Source organism: Ovis aries, chromosome 3, assembly GCF_016772045.2.
Source record: "Ovis aries strain OAR_USU_Benz2616 breed Rambouillet chromosome 3, ARS-UI_Ramb_v3.0, whole genome shotgun sequence".
Taxonomy (NCBI): domain Eukaryota; kingdom Metazoa; phylum Chordata; class Mammalia; order Artiodactyla; family Bovidae; genus Ovis; species Ovis aries.
Window position 1 is genome coordinate 226,031,605 of NC_056056.1, and position 16,520 is coordinate 226,048,124.

Here is a 16,520-nt window from a genome sequence, read left to right on the forward strand (position 1 = left end):
TTTTACTTCTTCTTTTCCAATTTGGATTCCTATTATTTCTTTTTCTGCTCTGATTGCTGTGGCCAAAACTTCCAAAACTATGTTGAATAGTAGCGGTGGAAGTGGGCACCCTTGTCTTGTTCCTGACTTTAGGGGAAATGCTTTCAATTTTTCACCATTGAGGATAATGTTTGCTGTGGGTTTGTCATATATAGCTTTTATTATGTTGAGGTATGTTCCTTCTATTCCTGCTTTCTGGAGAGTTTTTATTACAAATGGATGTTGAATTTTGTCAAAGGCCTTCTCTGCATCTATTGAGATAATCATATGGTTTTTATTTTTCAATTTGTTAATGTGGTGAATTACATTGATTGATTTGCGGATATTGAAGAATCCTTGCATCCCTGGGATAAAGCCCACTTGGTCATGGTGTATGATCTTTTTAATGTGTTGTTGGATTCTGATTGCTAGAATTTTGTTGAGGATTTTTGCATCTATGTTCATCAGTGATATTGGCCTGTAGTTTTCTTTTTTTGTAGTATCTTTGTCAGGTTTTGGTATTAGGGTGATGGTGGCCTCATAGAATGAGTTTGGAAGTTTACCTTCCTCTGCAATTTCTGGAAGAGTTTGAGGAGGATAGGTGTTAGCTCTTCTTGAAATTTTTGTAGAATTCAGCCGTGAAGCCGTCTGGACCTGGGTTTTGTTTGCTGGAAGATTTCTGATTACAGTTTCAATTTCCGTGCTTGTGATGGGTCTGTTAAGATTTTCGATTTCTTCCTGGTTCAGTTTTGGAAAATTGTACTTTCTAAGAATTTGTCCATTTCTTCCACGTTGTCCATTTTATTGGCATATAACTGCTGATAGTAGTCTCTTATGATCCTTTGTATTTCTGTGTTGTTTGTTGTGATCTCTCCATTTTCATTTCTAATTTTATTGATTTGATTTTTCTCTCTTTGCTTCTTGATGAGTCTGGCTAATGGTTTGTCAATTTTATTTATCCTTTCAAAGAACCAGCTTTTGGCTTTGTTGATATTTGCTATGGTCTCTTTTGTTTCTTTTGCATTTATTTCTGCCCTAATTTTTAAGATTTCTTTCCTTCTACTAACTCTGGGGTTCTCCAATTCTTCCTTTTCTAGTTGCTTTAGGTGTAGAGTTAGGTTATTTATTTGACTTGTTTCTTGTTTCTTGAGGTATGCCTGTATTGCTATGAACTTTCCTCTTAGCACTGCTTTCATAGTGTCCCACAGGTTTTGGGTTGTTGTGTTTTCATTTTCATTAGTTTCTATGCATATTTTGATTTCTTTTTGATTTCTTCTGTGATTTGTTGGTTATTCAGAAGTGTGTTGTTCAACCTCCATATGTTGGAATTTTTAGTAGTTTTTCTCCTGTAATTGAGATCTAATCTTAATGCATTATGGTCAGAAAAGATGCTTGGAATGATTTTGATTTTTTGAATTTATCAAGTTTAGATTTATGGCCCAGGATGTGATCTATCCTGGAGAATGTTCCATGAGCACTTGAGAAAAGGTGAAATTCATTGTTTTTGGGTGAAATGTCCTATAGATATCAATTAGGTCTAACTGGTCTAATGTATCATTTTAAGTTTGCGTTTCTTTGTTGATTTTCTGTTTAGTTGATCTGTCCATAGGTGTGAGTGGGGTATTAAAGTCTCCCACTATTATTGTGTTATTGTTAATTTCCCCTTTCATACTTGTTAGCATTTGTCTTACATATTGCGGTGCTCCTATATTGGGTGCATATATATTTATAATTGTTATATCTTCTTCTTGGATTGATCCTTTGATCATTATGTAGTGGCCTTCTTTGTCTCTTTTCACAGCCTTTGTTTTAAAGTCTATTTTATCGGATATGAGTATTGCCACTCCTGCTTTCTTTTGGTCTCTATTTGCATGGTATATCTTTTCCAGCCCTTCACGTTCAGTCTGTATGTGTCCCTTGTTTTGAGGTGGGTCTCTTGTAAGCAGCATATAGAGGGGTCTTGTTTTTGCATCCATTCGGCCAGTCTTTGTCTTTTGGTTGGGACATTCAACCCATTTACGTTTAAGGTAATTATTAATAAGTATGATCCCGTTACCATTTACTTTATTGTTTTGGGTTCGGGTTTATACACACTTTTTGTGTTTCCTGTCTAGAGATTATCCTTTAGAATTTGTTGGAGAGCTGGTTTGGTGGTGCTGAATTCTCTCAGCTTTTGCTTGTCTGTAAAGCTTTTGATTTCTCCTTCGTATTTGAATGAGATCCTTGCTGGGTACAGTAATCTGGGCTGTAGGTTATTTTCTTTCATCACTTTAAGTATGTCTTGCCATTCCCTCCTGGCCTGAAGAGTTTCTATTGAAAGATCAGCTGTTATCCTTATGGGAATCCCCTTGTGTGTTATTTGTTGTTTTTCCCTTGCTGCTTTTAATATTTTTTCTTTGTGTTTGATCTTTGTTAATTTGATTAATATGTGTCTTGGGGTGTTTCACCTTGGGTTTATCCTATTTGGAACTCTCCGTGTTTCTTGGACTTGGGTGATTATTTCCTTCCCCATTTTAGGGAAGTTTTCAACTATTATCTCCTCAAGGATTTTCTCATGGTCTTTCTTTTTGTCTTCTTCTTCTGGGACTCCTATAATTCGAATGTTGGAGCGTTTCATATCGTCCTGGAGGTTTCTGAGATTGTCCTCATTTCTTTTAATTCGTTTTTCTTGTTTCCTCTCTGATTCATTTATTTCTACCATTCTATCCTCTATTTCACTAATCCTATCTTCTGCCTCCGTTATTCTGCTATTTGTTGCTTCCAGAGTGTTTCTGATCTCATTTATTGCATTATTCATTATATATGGACTCTTTTTTATTTCTTCTAGGTCCTTGTAAACCTTTCTTGCATCTTCTCAATCCTTGTCTCTAGGCTATTTATCTGTGATTCCATTTTGATTTCAAGATTTTGGATCATTTTCACTATCAATATTCGGAATTCTTTCTCAGGTAGATTCCCTACCTCTTCCTCTTTTGTTTGGTTTGGTGGGCAACCCTCCTGTTCCTTTACCTGCTGAGTATTCCTCTGTCTCTTCATCTTGATTATATTGCTGCGTTTGGGGTGGCCTTTTTATATTCTGGTAATTTGTGGAGTTCTCTTTATTATGGAGCTTCCTCACTGTGGGTGGGGTTGTATCAGTGGCTTGTCTAAGTTTCCTGGTTAGGGAGGCTTGTGTTGGAGTTCTGGTGGGTGGAGCTGGGTTTCTTCTCTCTGGAGTGCAGTGGAGTGATCAGTAATGGGTTATGAGACGTCAAAGGTTTTGGAGTAACTTTGAGCTGCCTGTATATTGAAGCTCAGGAGTGTGTGCCTGTGTTGCTGGAGAATTTGTGTGGTATGTCTTGTTCTGGAACTTGTTGGCCCTTGGGTGGAGCTTGGTTTCAGTGTAGGTATGGAGGCATTTGATGAGCTCCTATTGCTTAATGTTCCCTGAATTCAGGAGTTCTCTGATGTTTTCAGGCTTTGGACTTAAGCCCTCCTGCTTTTGGTTTTCAGTTTTATTTTTACAGTAGCCTCTAGACTTCTCCATCTATACAGCACCGATGATAAAACATCTAGGTTAAAGATGAAAAGTTTCTCCACATTGAGGGACACCCAGAGAGGTTCACTGTTTTTGAAGACAATGGTCTGCTTTTCTGGTTGCCTGATGTCCTCTGCCAGCCTACAGAAGTTGTTTTGTGGAGTTTGCTCAGTGTTGAAATGTTCTTTTGAGGAATTTGTGAGGGAGAGAGTGGTCTTCACATCCTATTCCTCCGCCATCTTAGGACCGCCCCTCCTATTCAACTTTTCTTTAGGCCAATTATTAGAACTCATTTACCATTTTGACAATATTATTAAAACAAATAAACAAACAAAAGACACACACTGAGACATACACAAATTCAGACAGACAGATGGAAATCTCATAGTTTTCCACTTGATATTTAAAATGTCTCTTTGACCCCCTCCCCATTTTTTGAAGTTCTAATTTGCCCAAGGCTGAGGTCTCAGGCAAAGTGGGCTGTGTATTTCAGGGACTTGAAAGGATTAACTTCAAGCTTTTCCCTAGGCAGGCTTTTTAACAAACTTGTTTTTAATTGCATATGCAAAAAGAACTGATTTTGCAGTTTCCGAGAAAAAAATTTTTCACTTTAACCAGTTTTCTCCAGAGTCTAAAGAATATCGTGGCCATCCTGTGTCAGAAAGTTGCCTTTCCTTTCTGTAGTCACAGTTTCATAACTGAAGTGAAAGTGAAGTCACTCAGTCCTGTCCGACTCTTTGCGACCCCATGGACTGTAGACTATAGCCTATCAGACTTCTCAGTCCACGGGATTTTCCAGACAAGAAGACTGAAGTGGGTTGTCATTTCCTTCTCCAGGGGATCTTCCGACCCAGGGATCCAACCCAGGTCTCTCTCTACACTTTACCCTCTGAGCCACCAGGTTGATCCCTTTATACCTAAATTATAGGCCAAACAGTGCTCAAATTGACTCTGATATCAGGGGCAGATCAGCTGATGAAAATCTTGGATTGTCCCTCTGGTGGGAAGGGAGGTCTTTGTCCCATCAGAAGGACCTGAAGGGTTACAGGAGTTTGCAGAAGTGGGGGAAGCTTGGTTCTTCCCCATCCTGAGAAACAGGAATAGTTACAAGGGAATTCTTTAGGATGTTCAGGGGTGGGGGAAGCTTTGTTCCCTGCCCACCTGAGAGACAAGCATAGTTAGAAGGTGATCTTCAGAATGTTAGGAGAGCTTTTGATCCTTCAGGCTTTTGAATACAGAGAAAGACCTGGACCAAAGGGAACCTCAGAACCCTTTCCTAGAGATCATGTGGACATGAAAGGTCGAGTAGGGGTCGTCTAGGAAACCTGATGGAGAGAGACAGAGGGGACAGGAGATAGGGAGGCAACAGGAAGACATGTGGCATGAGTCCCTGAAATCCGGATTCCGACTGAGGGCCACGGAGGACTGAACGTAAGGAGATTCTGAGTTCTCTCACTGCTTTTGGCAAAAGCTAGTGTGCCTTTCAGAGGCCATCTTTTTGGGAGGTCCCCCACGGTGTAGGAGTGCAGCAGCTGCGACGGCGCAGGAGTGCAGCTGGGAGGAGTTAACGCACGTCCAAGGTCAGGGGCGGCAGCTGAGAGGAGCTTCCTCACATCTGAGGTAAGGAGCAGGGGCTGCGCTTTGCTGGAGAAGCCGTGAAGAGACACCCCATGTGCAAGGTAAGAGAAACCCAAGTAAGACAGTGGCGCTGAGAGAGGGCCTCAGAAGGCAGACAGACGGAATCACAATCACAGACAACTAGCCAATCTGATCACATGGACCACAGCCCTATCTAACTCAGTGAAACTAAGCCATGATGTGTGGGGCCACCCAAGACAGGAGGGTCATGGTGGAGAGGTCTGACAGAATGTGGTCCACTGGCGAAGGGAATGGAAAACCACTTCAGCATTCTTGCCTCAAGAACCCCATGAACAGTGTGAACAAGCATTGAAGGATGAACTCCCCAGGTCGGTAGGTGCCCAATATGCTGCTGGAGGTCAGTGGAGACATAACTCCAGAAAGAATGAAGGGATGGAGCCAAAGCAAAAACAACACCCAGTTGTGGATGGGACTGGTCTCAGAAGCAAGGTTCGATGCTGTAAAGAGCAATACTGCATAGGAACCTGGAATGTTAGGTCCATGAATAAAGGCAGATTGGAAGTGGTTAAACAGGAGATGGCAATGAAGGAGGAAACAGACAGAACAGGCTCCATCTTGAAAGCAGGACTCCATGTTGGGCCAGACCATGGACTTTGAGCTCTATTCCCAGTATCTATGGAAACGGCACACCAACTGGAAAACCAGGCCCCTGGAGGGAAGAGCCCCCGGGCTCGTACCTGGACTCTCTGTCGCCTAAAAGAATACCCTGATTATCTGTGTGACCGAATAGAATCATAAATTCTATTATGCTTGTTGGGGTATGACCATAGGCCTATTGATAATCGTCCACTGTTAACTACCTGGGCTTAAGGCATATGAATTATGGATTAATTTTGTATCTTTCTTTTTCTTTGTTCAGATTAGTTTCAGGGAATTTGGGGAGGTGGGTTTGGACACGTACACTTAGGGTATATAAGGTTTTCAGAAGAACTGGTCGGGTCCTTGGCTAAGAGGACTCTGCCTTGGGCCCGCCGGTGTAATACACTGCACTCCACTATCTGCATTGTCCTTCTGAGTGAGTTTGTTTCACAGAATGCATGGCTACAATAGCAAGAGTGAACACAGAGTTGGACCATAAAGAAAGCTGAGCCCCGAAGAATTGATGCTTTTGAACTGTGGTCTTGGAGAAGACTTGTGAGAGTCCCTTAGACTGCAGGGAGATCCAACCAGTCCATCCTAAAGGAGATCAGTCCTGGGTGTTCATTGGAAGGACTGATGCTGAAGCTGAAACTCCAATACTTTGGTCACCTTGTGCAAAGAGCTGACTCATTGGAAAAGACCCTGATGCTGGGAGCAATTGGGGGCAGGAGGAGAAGGGGATGACAGAGGATAAGATGGTTGGATGGCATCACCAACTCAAGGGACATGGGTTTGGGTGGACTCCAGGAGTTGGTGATGGACAAGGAGGCCTGCTGTGCTGCAGTCCATGGGGTCACAAAGAGTCGGACACGACTGAATGACTGAACTGAACTGAGTTTGTATTTGGGCCAGGCCTTTTGCAGGGCTAAATTTTCCAGTTTCTGAGAATGTAGCCAAGGGGTGAGTCTGAAAGAGGCTCCTGGGACGTACCAGAGCTCACTCTTAGCCTATCTACCATAGAATGGGGGTACTCAGAGTCACCGGCTGACAGAAAGGAGTCCCCTTTGTCCCAGTGATCTCCCCTGTGACTAATGCATGAAAATGGCCGCCCGACCCAACAGGCGCGCCTGACAGTGAGAGGTGACCCCTGAGAACCGTGCAGCTAGGGCACCGTGTGACCCGGGCAGAGACAGACAGACTCCATACTTTTCACAAGTGCACGGGAACATTCTCCAAAATTGACCAGATGTTAGGCCAGAAAATAAGCCCACTATAAATAGACTCAAATCCTGCAAAGGCACTGTTTCCTGTCACAATGCAACGAAGCGAAAAGTTAACAGCAGAAGGAAAGGGGGAAGATCCGCAACAGGTGAAGATTGAACACACTCTTGCGTAACCAGCAGGCTAAAAGCAAGAGCAATAAGAAAGGAGCTCAGAGAATACCTGGGGACAAGCCGAAATATAAACAGAACATACCAAAATGTGCGGGATTCTGCAAAACATCAACAATGAAATGCAAAGCTGGTAATGCATGCGTTTAAAAGAAAGCTCAAATACGCAACCTATCTTTACACCTAGGCAGAAAAGGGAGATCAAACCAAACTCAAAGCTAGAAGGAGGAATGAAAATAGTAAAGATTAGCTCTCAGATACATACACAGAAGAGGAAAACCAAAGAAATCAATTTAAAACAAAAGTTACTTCAACCAGGTTGACATAAGTAACAAATCTTTAGCTGTATTGACTAAGAGACAAGACAACAGGAACAGAAGAGGAAACATTACTGCTGATACGACAAAGCAGAGCACTGCGGGAGGACTCTGCACAGCCGGATGCTACGAGGCTGGATAACCTGGATGCAGCGCTATTATTTAAGCCTCAGGCTGCGGTGTTTTATTCTAGCGACCCTAGCAAACTAGCAAAGCTTTATCCTCTTTCCTGCAAACAAAAGTTGTGAAAATAGTGCCAAAACCCACAAAGTATACAAAGTATCTGAAAGGAGGAAAAAAGAAACGGATGAACTACCTAGGGTGTTGAGAAAATCTTTTTCTTTATCAAAGTTAAATAAAAACCATCAAAACCACCAGGAAAATCTCACGGATAGACATTTTAGAGAAGCCCAACAGCAGCCTTGGTAAAACAAACCAGAAATCCATTCAGTTGGTAAAAACAGTAAAATAATATCGTAAAATAAAAACAGTAAAATGCATTTTATTTTTTGGAGGTTTTAGAAAATTCAATTTAGTGAAAATTCCCAAGAGGATATAATACAGGTACAGGATATACTTTGCCTTAATTTGTGCCTCCTATCATTTAGCCTGTGTGTCCAGGACCGTCTGCCCGCCACAGGTAGTTTTTGTTTCTTACGGATCCTTCTAGTTCCTTGTAAGCAAACATGAAAGTATATTTCTCCTTCATGCCCTAACTAAAAACACAAATAGTGGTATGTTAAGCATGCTCCATCAGGACATGCTCTCCTGTACAGCAGGGCACTGAATGGATGATGTGCTATTATAATACACTTTGCCCATCCGCATTGGGATGAACACTGATATGCAAGAAGATGGACACTGGGATTCAGGGAAAAAAAAAATTCTCCACAGTATAAGTTGTGGGAAAATTTAGTGTGACTTATTACACCAACAGATCTTACGAAAACAGGAGCAAAAATTGCCTCAGTGACTTGATGCTACCTGAAGGATTCAAATTCAGAGACTCCTAAGACCTTACCCAGGATTTACTGGCATAATGTTCTTCTGGGGGGTGAGGAAAGCCATCTAAGTGTCTTGTCCTATTTCATTTTATTTTAACATGTTCATGAGCAAAAACAAAGAATATGAGACAGACGCCTTCACGCATGTGTGGTTAGGTGATTTTAAATTATTGATGCAGAAGTATAATTTTCTCTTAAAATGTGATTTCTGCTTCCAAATAAATACGAGTGTCTGGACTTCCTCAGCACTAGTAACTGGTAATTAGAAAGCTGAACTACATGAAACCAACCCCGAGTCAGAATGCTTGGCCCGAGACAACCTGGAAACCAACCCCATCACCATAAAACCTGAGACCGCAGGTCACGTGGTGGAGAGGGCCCCTGGGTTTCCTCACCCTGCTGCTGTCCTCCCGGGCGCCCCTCCAGCCAAGTCTCTGGCTTTGTCAGCAAGTGTGAGCCCACTCTAGGGCCCTGCAGAGGGTTCCCCTTCCTGCAACGATAATAGGAACAGTGTCTAACTTGCTCACCTACCATTGGGAATTAGAAAGCTGAACAAAACAGGAAACTGTTCTCAGACCCGGAACAGCAGGCAGTGTGGGGGTTCCAGGGCTAGGTTCCTCCCGCGAAGGTGAGCACACACACCAACCTGATGACTCCGCTGCTCTCTGCCTTCAGGCGGTCTTCACGCTGCAACTGCAGGCAGAGGAGCCCATGAACATTCTGGCAGCCACGAGGCTCTGATCTGTGTGGCAGGGCATCAGAAAGGAGGGAGCTACTCAGAGAAAAAGTTCCACAGCTGCTGAATGATCCCTTTGAGTCTATCGACTATCCATCGGAGGACACACAGGTGAGATTCCATAATGAATAAAAACACAAAAACATTGGTCTCAAAGCAAAAAATAAAAATTCCTTCCACATTAAATTTTTTTCAAAGTATGGCAATTAAATGAAGGCTAGTGAGCAGTACACACACATAAATGGATATGTTTCTAGAAAGCAATGTTTTAAAGATGTCAGGAAACCTCGTCGTCATGCCAGTTTTAGAATTCTATGGAAAAAATGCAGAGTAACGTGGATATCTCTCTGCCTACGAAAGGCATTGGAATAGCTTTAGTATTGTTCCTTTAAAAATTTTTTTAATTGGTGAAAAATTGTTTTACCATTTTGTGTTGGTTTCTGCCATACAATGCAAATTAGCCATAATTATTGAATATATGTATATATTTGTCCATCACTTGCTTCTTGAGCCTCTCTCCCCTCCTTGAATAGCTTTAGTAAAGAAATCGTTGACCGTGTTACCCATGTTCCTCACTCAACATTATGCTTCCATTGTCATGTTTATAAAGATCTTAAAATACAGACCAGGATGTGCATTTCCAAGCTACTATTTGCGTTGCAAGGGGTCAGCCAGCACCACTTGCATTAGGCTGAGACTAGGGGTACGCAGAGGAGTGGTAGCAAACCAGGAAGGCATGTCCTGCTCAGAGCTTGTGATGTAGGGAAGCTGGAGGCCGGCTGCGGGGAAGAGAGGCTCCCCCGGGATTGCTTAGAGGAGCATGTTCCCACCGATTTGTTTCTAATTGGAAAGCGCAGGGGAGGAAACAGTCACTGGCCCAGACCAGACATTGAGGCCTAATGCAGCAGTTTGGGGATGTGGATTTCCAGAATGGTTGCTATGGGGCAGGGGACAAGGCCTTGTGGGTTGTAGTTTTCTCTGCTTTTATATACTTAGACATACTGAAACTCCTTTTGGGCCATCTTCAACTGAGCAGCTGTTCTACAGATAAACTTCATAATTACAGACAACAGTAATAATTACAGTAACGCCGAGTAACAATAGCAATTTTCATTATAGATTTCACTGTCAGCTACTAAAACCTGCTGCTGCTCCTACGTCGTTTCAGTCGTGTCCGACTCTGTGCGACCCAATAGATGGCAGCCCACCAGGCTCCCCCATCCATGGGATTCTCCCGGCAAGAACAGTGGGATGGGTTGCCATTTTCTTCAATGCATGAAAATGAAAAGTGAAAGTGAAGTCAGTCCTGTCCGACTCTGTGCGACCCCGTGTACTGCAGCCTACTAGGCGCCTCCGCCCCCGGGAATTTCCAGGCAAGAATATTGGAGTGGGTTGCCATTGCCTCCTCACTACCAAAACCTGCATTGTGGCAAACTTTAAAGCGCCAAAGTTGTCTGGCCATCTGGTCGACGGCGATGACCCAGCTACAACTTAACAGCATAAACGCCACCAGGACAAATCCGAATCGCAGGGGGAAGGCACAGCATGACCACTCCGCACCCGTTCCCTCCGAGTCCGCCGGAGGTTGCATTTCTCGCTCCCCCATCCTCCCGTGTTCAGAGGCTCTTCTGACTAAAGACCGCGCCCCCAGCATCCTCCAACGGACGGCCCCGGACGCTTTCTGTGTCACATCTGTTCGGCGCTTCTGACCTCAAAGCCCAGGCAGGACTGGAGCCGGGCATTGGGCCACGTTCCCTATTACCACCCGCGCTGAGGGAAGCCATGAGTGTGCGATCCAAGGCCGCAAAGGGAACAGAAGGGACCACAGACGGGCCCCGTGAAGACGTAGCCCGGCCTCGGACGATCGCAGAGCCTGGAGAAACGACAGTGGGCGTCGGGGAGCAGTTTCCCCACCTCCCGACTCTGCTGCGGACCTGAGCCCCAGGCGGCGAGAGCCGCCTTGCCCCGTGCGTTCGCCCGGTCCCCGCTCTCGGGAAAGTGGGAGGGGATCTAGGGACGGCCGGGGAACCCAGCGCGGTAGCCGCCGGAGACACGGCAACTAGCAACCAAAACGGGAAAACCGAACAATGTGGCCCAGGACATCCCGCGGGGCACGGTGAGTCTCAGCCGCCAGCTATAGCCCAGGCGGTACACGGGACCAGAGAAACGTCCCGACCGCTCTCCAGCTCCTAGAGACACGGCCCGGCCTCGCCACGCAAGCCTGCCCGTTCAAGTCAAGCGAGAGCAGGACACGTTCAGGCCGGGAGACGGGGCCCCGGCGCGCCCGCCAACGAGCTCTCCGAGCAGGACTCGCGCGGGCTGGCCAAACCCCGCAGCCTGGAACGGGGTTATCGTAGAAAGAAAACTAACGCCCCAGACGGTGACCCAAGAGCCTGGCTGCCGAGCCAACAGCGTTCCGGCGTGGAAGACCCTTTCTCTGCCCGCTCCGAAGTCCTACATATGGATGGGCGCGGGGAGATGCTGGTCGACCCGAGCGAGCAGCCACACCACTCCTCCACTGCGGCGCCAGGCCGCCTCCCGGAACACTGCAGATCCAAACTTCAGCAGGAGCAGGCCTACCCAGGCCTCAGCGGCACCGGGGTTATCACCGCCACTACTGCCGGCCTCTGGAGCTCTCCTCCGCGTTTGCCGGCTGAATCGCAGCCCTTGTGAAGGTCGCCGAAGGACGGGAACGCTCTGCAAGCGGCCGCCGGGGGCGCACGACAACCGGTTCGAGCGTCCCCGGGACGAGGCGCCGTCGCCGGCAGGGCGCAGTGGCGCCTACCGCCCGAACGCCCGAGCTCGCCGGGGGCCTCTGCCTCGGAGGGGGCTCCCCGCTCGGGACAGCACGGCGCGGAGCGGCCCAGGGCGGGCGGAGAGCGGGAGGCCGCGGCGGAGAGGCCCTCCCCGCGAGATGCAAGGCCCAGGCGAACCCGAGCAAGGGAGATTCTGCAGGGGGCTGGGCTGTGTGAACTGCAGGCTGAAACAGCGACAGAAACACAAAGAAAGAAAAAAAGCAAACACGGAAGATATTTTATTCTGTAATTTCAGAGTCTAGATGCTGCTGAAGTATAAAAGCCAAGGCTCAGAAGACATAAAGAAAAGGACTGAAAATTTGACTAGGTAACTGATCTTTTAATCTTTAGCAAACAGAGTCAGATGACAAGAAATGGGTGTACGGAAACATTTGTGCAACTACACGTATAACAGCGATGTTGACGTCAGCATTACTTAATCACAGAATATTTAGAAAACATGGCAAGGGACCAGTTACGTAAACCTTCAGTGTATTTACATAACACAACACTATCAACTTGCTTTTTGCTTTACTGGTGTTATTTAAGTGAGTTAGATCTATAGGTATTAGAAAGGTATCTATGGCAAATTGTTAAATGAAAACAGAAAGTTCTAGCACTTCCAGCGGTGCATATATATGCACATTTACCTTTTTTAAAAATGCAGTGGAAAAGTAAAGAGTTAGAGTAGCTAAAGAGGTTTTCAAAAGTAACAATCGAGGTTTCCCTATAGCCTGGTGTCTGGACAGAAAGACGTGCAGAAACAAAGATGGGCCACACGACGTGCTTTTCTGCTCCCTCCTGCTCTGGCCTTGGGACAGGCAGCTGGCATCTCAGCCCCTCCACCTCTCTGCTCCACTAACACCCAGAGCCCCTGCGGGCAATCAGAGCTCTGACTCTGCAGGCCTGGGATCCCTATGTCCACAGTCTCTTCCTTCAGGTCAGGAGCCTCGAGCTATTCACTTGGCTTGCCCAATCATGCGTGCCCAGAGCTGCTGGCTCTAACACACACCTGTGTAGTCCTTCCCTCCATAAGCTTTGAGCTGATATCCCAGGGGAAGACCATTCCCCTCACGAAACAGGTGTGGACCATGGGGAAAACTGGAAGTTTGCACCTGGACCCATTATACAAACTCTGTGCACACTCAGCTCCAAAGGACACTACCCTGTTCACCGCGCTGTTTGCGTGGCATGGCCACTGCTTACTTGAAGCATCCAGACTCACGTCTGTGGCAGGAAGAAATACGAGGCGCACACACACACACGAACGCACACACACACACGCACACACACGAACGCACACGAGCACACACACACATGCACAAACATAGAAGCACACACATACCCCAGGAGCCACTCTGGACCCCTGCTAGGGCTGGCAATGGTGGGAGCAGAGAAGAGATCACTGTTGCTACTTCTCGGGTCCTCTGCGCTGACAGACCCTGGTGGCTTCACTGATTTCACTGTGGAGAGTGCGGGCTTGGAGCGCCCTGGTCTGTAGTTTGCTCTCCACCGCCCTGCGCTCTATTCGGTCCACTCTACCCTTTCTCCTCAATGCACACTCAGCAATAAGAAATGAGAATCGACACACATTGCGTTCAGCCTTAAAATCCGAACAAAGTTTAAAAACACAGAGAAACTGAGTTATTGTGAAGAAGGTAGTGAGAAAATTTTATCTGTTTTGTAGCTACCAAAATGTTCAAACATAGTCTATAAAAGCTTAGTATTTTTTAAAGTTGGGAAAAGTAAATAAGCCCTCATTACTCCTCCTTGCCCATCACCACCTCTGCCCCAGCTTCCATCACACTGGGCTCGCCTGACGACACGCCTGTTCTCCTGGTTGGGGACCTTTTTCACACTCATCACTGTCGTCTATGCCCGCTGCACACCTGCGGCCACGGGGGCCATTCCCATGGTGAATCGGGGGGTTTGCTCCAGTGAGCCTGAGGGGTGTTGTTGTTTTCTTTTAATGGAAACCGCTCCTGTCTGTCCTGTAAACTCACAACCTTTACAGATGCTGTAGCGAGCGGGTGTGAGTGACAGAAAGAGGCTGTTTCCATATCAGTCCCTGAGCTGCCATGTGCCTAACAGAGTGGTGGGTGTCACGGGCATCAATATTTCCTGGGTGGTGTTAGAAGATCCAGGCCGAAAGGAGAAACCGGACAATTTGGCAAGACACAGATCAAACGAGGAAAGAGAGCAAGTCCCTCTCGTTGTTTCAAGGTCAAGAACTCAGCCCCCACTGTCCTCCTCTGCATCCTCACGCAGGACGGTTGAAACTGACCAGATAAAGCTGAGGAGACAGAAAGCCATCATGAGAGCCAAGCCTCTAAAGCCCTGCTGGATACTCCAGGCTGAGTCCCCAACACTCACCTGGGGGTGACCCCTCCCACCAAACCACGGGCATGCAGAGATAAGGGGAACCCTGCTCTCTCTGGGGTCAAGGGGAAAACACTATGGGCTGCTGCTGCTGCTGAGCCGCTCAGTCATGTCCTACTCTGTGCAACCCCATGGACTGCAGCCCCCCAGGCTCTCCCATCCCTGGGGTTCTCCAGGCAAGAACACTGGAGTGGGTTGCCATTTCCTTCTCCAGGGCATCTTCCCGACTCAGGGATGGAACCCATAACTCCAGCACTGCAGGCAGATTTATTACAGCTGAGCCTCCAGGGAAGCGCAGGAAATCTATAATCAAAGAGACATGAAAGCAACTGCTGAGGGATCTGAGCAGATTGGGAAGCAGACCCCCGTGGATCTGAGTAAAGTGGGAAGCGGACCCCCGTGGGTCTGAGCAGAGTGGGAAGCGGACCCCTGTGGGCCTGAGACCCAGGGACAGGACTCATCTGCATTTGAGTCTTGGTCACTCTCACTTGCTCTGTAATCTTGGCTGGGTTTCTAAAAGTAGCAAAGTCTGAGCTTTGTCAGCTGCCTCAGAACCTTGCTTCCTGAACTCAAAGGGCTCAGAGTGGGCACAGACAAAGGCTGCTGCTCACCAAATCCTCCAACCTTTACAGTAGAAGGTTGAAAAGTAGACTTTTAAAGTTGAGAGTAATGAGGTCTTTTTGAACCAAGGGGGATGCAAAGTAGAAACAGGCCAGATGGCTAGAAAGAATCCAAAGCAGGACCAGAATCCAGAGGATGCTAAGCATGGTCACCGTGCGCTCAGTATCACGAGTCATTCCCTGGGGTTTGGGGGGATTGCTAGCTACCCTCACTATGCTAGCTGCCCTCACAGATGTGAAGAACTGACTCACTGGAAAAGACCCCGATGCTGGGAAAGATTGAAGGCAGAAGGAGAAGGGGACGACAGAGGATGAGATGGCTGGATGGCATCACCGACTCGATGGACATGAGTTTAGGTGAACTCCGGGAGTGGGTGATGGAGAGGGAGGCCTGGTGCCCATGGGGTCACAGAGAGTTGGACCTGACTGCAGGACTGAACTGAACTGAGCTCCCCTCATAGAAGTGCCAATGCATGTCTTATCTAATGTAATTTTTCACACAGCTCTGTGAGCAATAGGATTGTCATTTCTACTCTGGAAGTAAAGAAACAGGTGATTAAAGACATTAGGTGTCCTGTCCAAAATCACGCAAGTAGACAGGGGCAGCGATAGGATGTGCATGTTTGTGTGACTCAGAGCCAGCTCGTGTTCACCCTGCTCACACAAGCACAGTTGCTTCAGGCTTGTGCACTGAGAACGACTGGCTTCTTACCTCCGCATTGCTGTCACACTCAGCTAGGCATCAGAAGAAAGAGAAAGATGCAAAGCTAAGTCTGCATGGGGCACGTTGTGATATAAGGTCATTTTTTTTCCCGTGGTTACTCTTTTCCTTCAGTGGCGACCCCCCCCCTGGTTCTGGATGCTCATCTTTTAGGGACGGCGCTCACCTGGTGGTGAAGATGCAGGCGCAAGGCCCCAGGAGCCCCCTTGTGCATCACCCTCTCTCAGCTCAGCTGTCTCCAGAGCATCTCCAGATCTGAGTAAGATCATGAGCACACAGCCCTCCCAGCTGTTTCCCTGAGGCTCCTCTGCCTGCAGTCCCTTCCTGCCCCCAGGGAGGGCCTTTCTTATCTACCCACATCTTCCCTTCCCTCTTGCTCAGAAGAGTGGCTTCTGAATTGCTTTTCAGAGGATACATATTATCTAATTACCTTTCTTCATTCTAACTCCCTGATACAAAGAAATTCTTCCTACCAGAAGGGGGGGCCATGTATCTTTTAAAAAGATACATTTTTAAGGAACACATTTTAAATTAAAAAAAAGTCTTCCTATCAGTAGGAAACCATGTATCTTTAAAAAGATACATTTCCCTACCTGTTTTCATTTCTTACAACTGGTATAACAAATGAGCACAAGTTCACTTTCTCATCCGTCTGGAGAAGTCCGATGTGGATCTTGCTGCGTGGACATTGAGGTGCTCCTTCTGGAGGACCTGGGGGTACTCTTCCTAGGGGTCGCCGCACTGCTCGCCTGCGGGCGCAGCAGCCACTTCAGCCCCGCGGTGG

The 16,520-nt window shown here is 46.7% G+C and overlaps 1 long non-coding RNA gene across 1 annotated transcript; it reads right to left on the reverse strand.

The window, feature by feature from the left end:
* Positions 1 to 1,276: 1,276 nt before the first annotated feature.
* On the reverse strand, positions 1,277 to 16,520 carry LOC121819253 (uncharacterized). Its single transcript, XR_006059524.2, has 2 exons — positions 16,330 to 16,520; positions 1,277 to 14,309 (listed from the first exon to the last, which is right to left on the reverse strand). It is a non-coding gene; the product is annotated as an uncharacterized LOC121819253 (long non-coding RNA).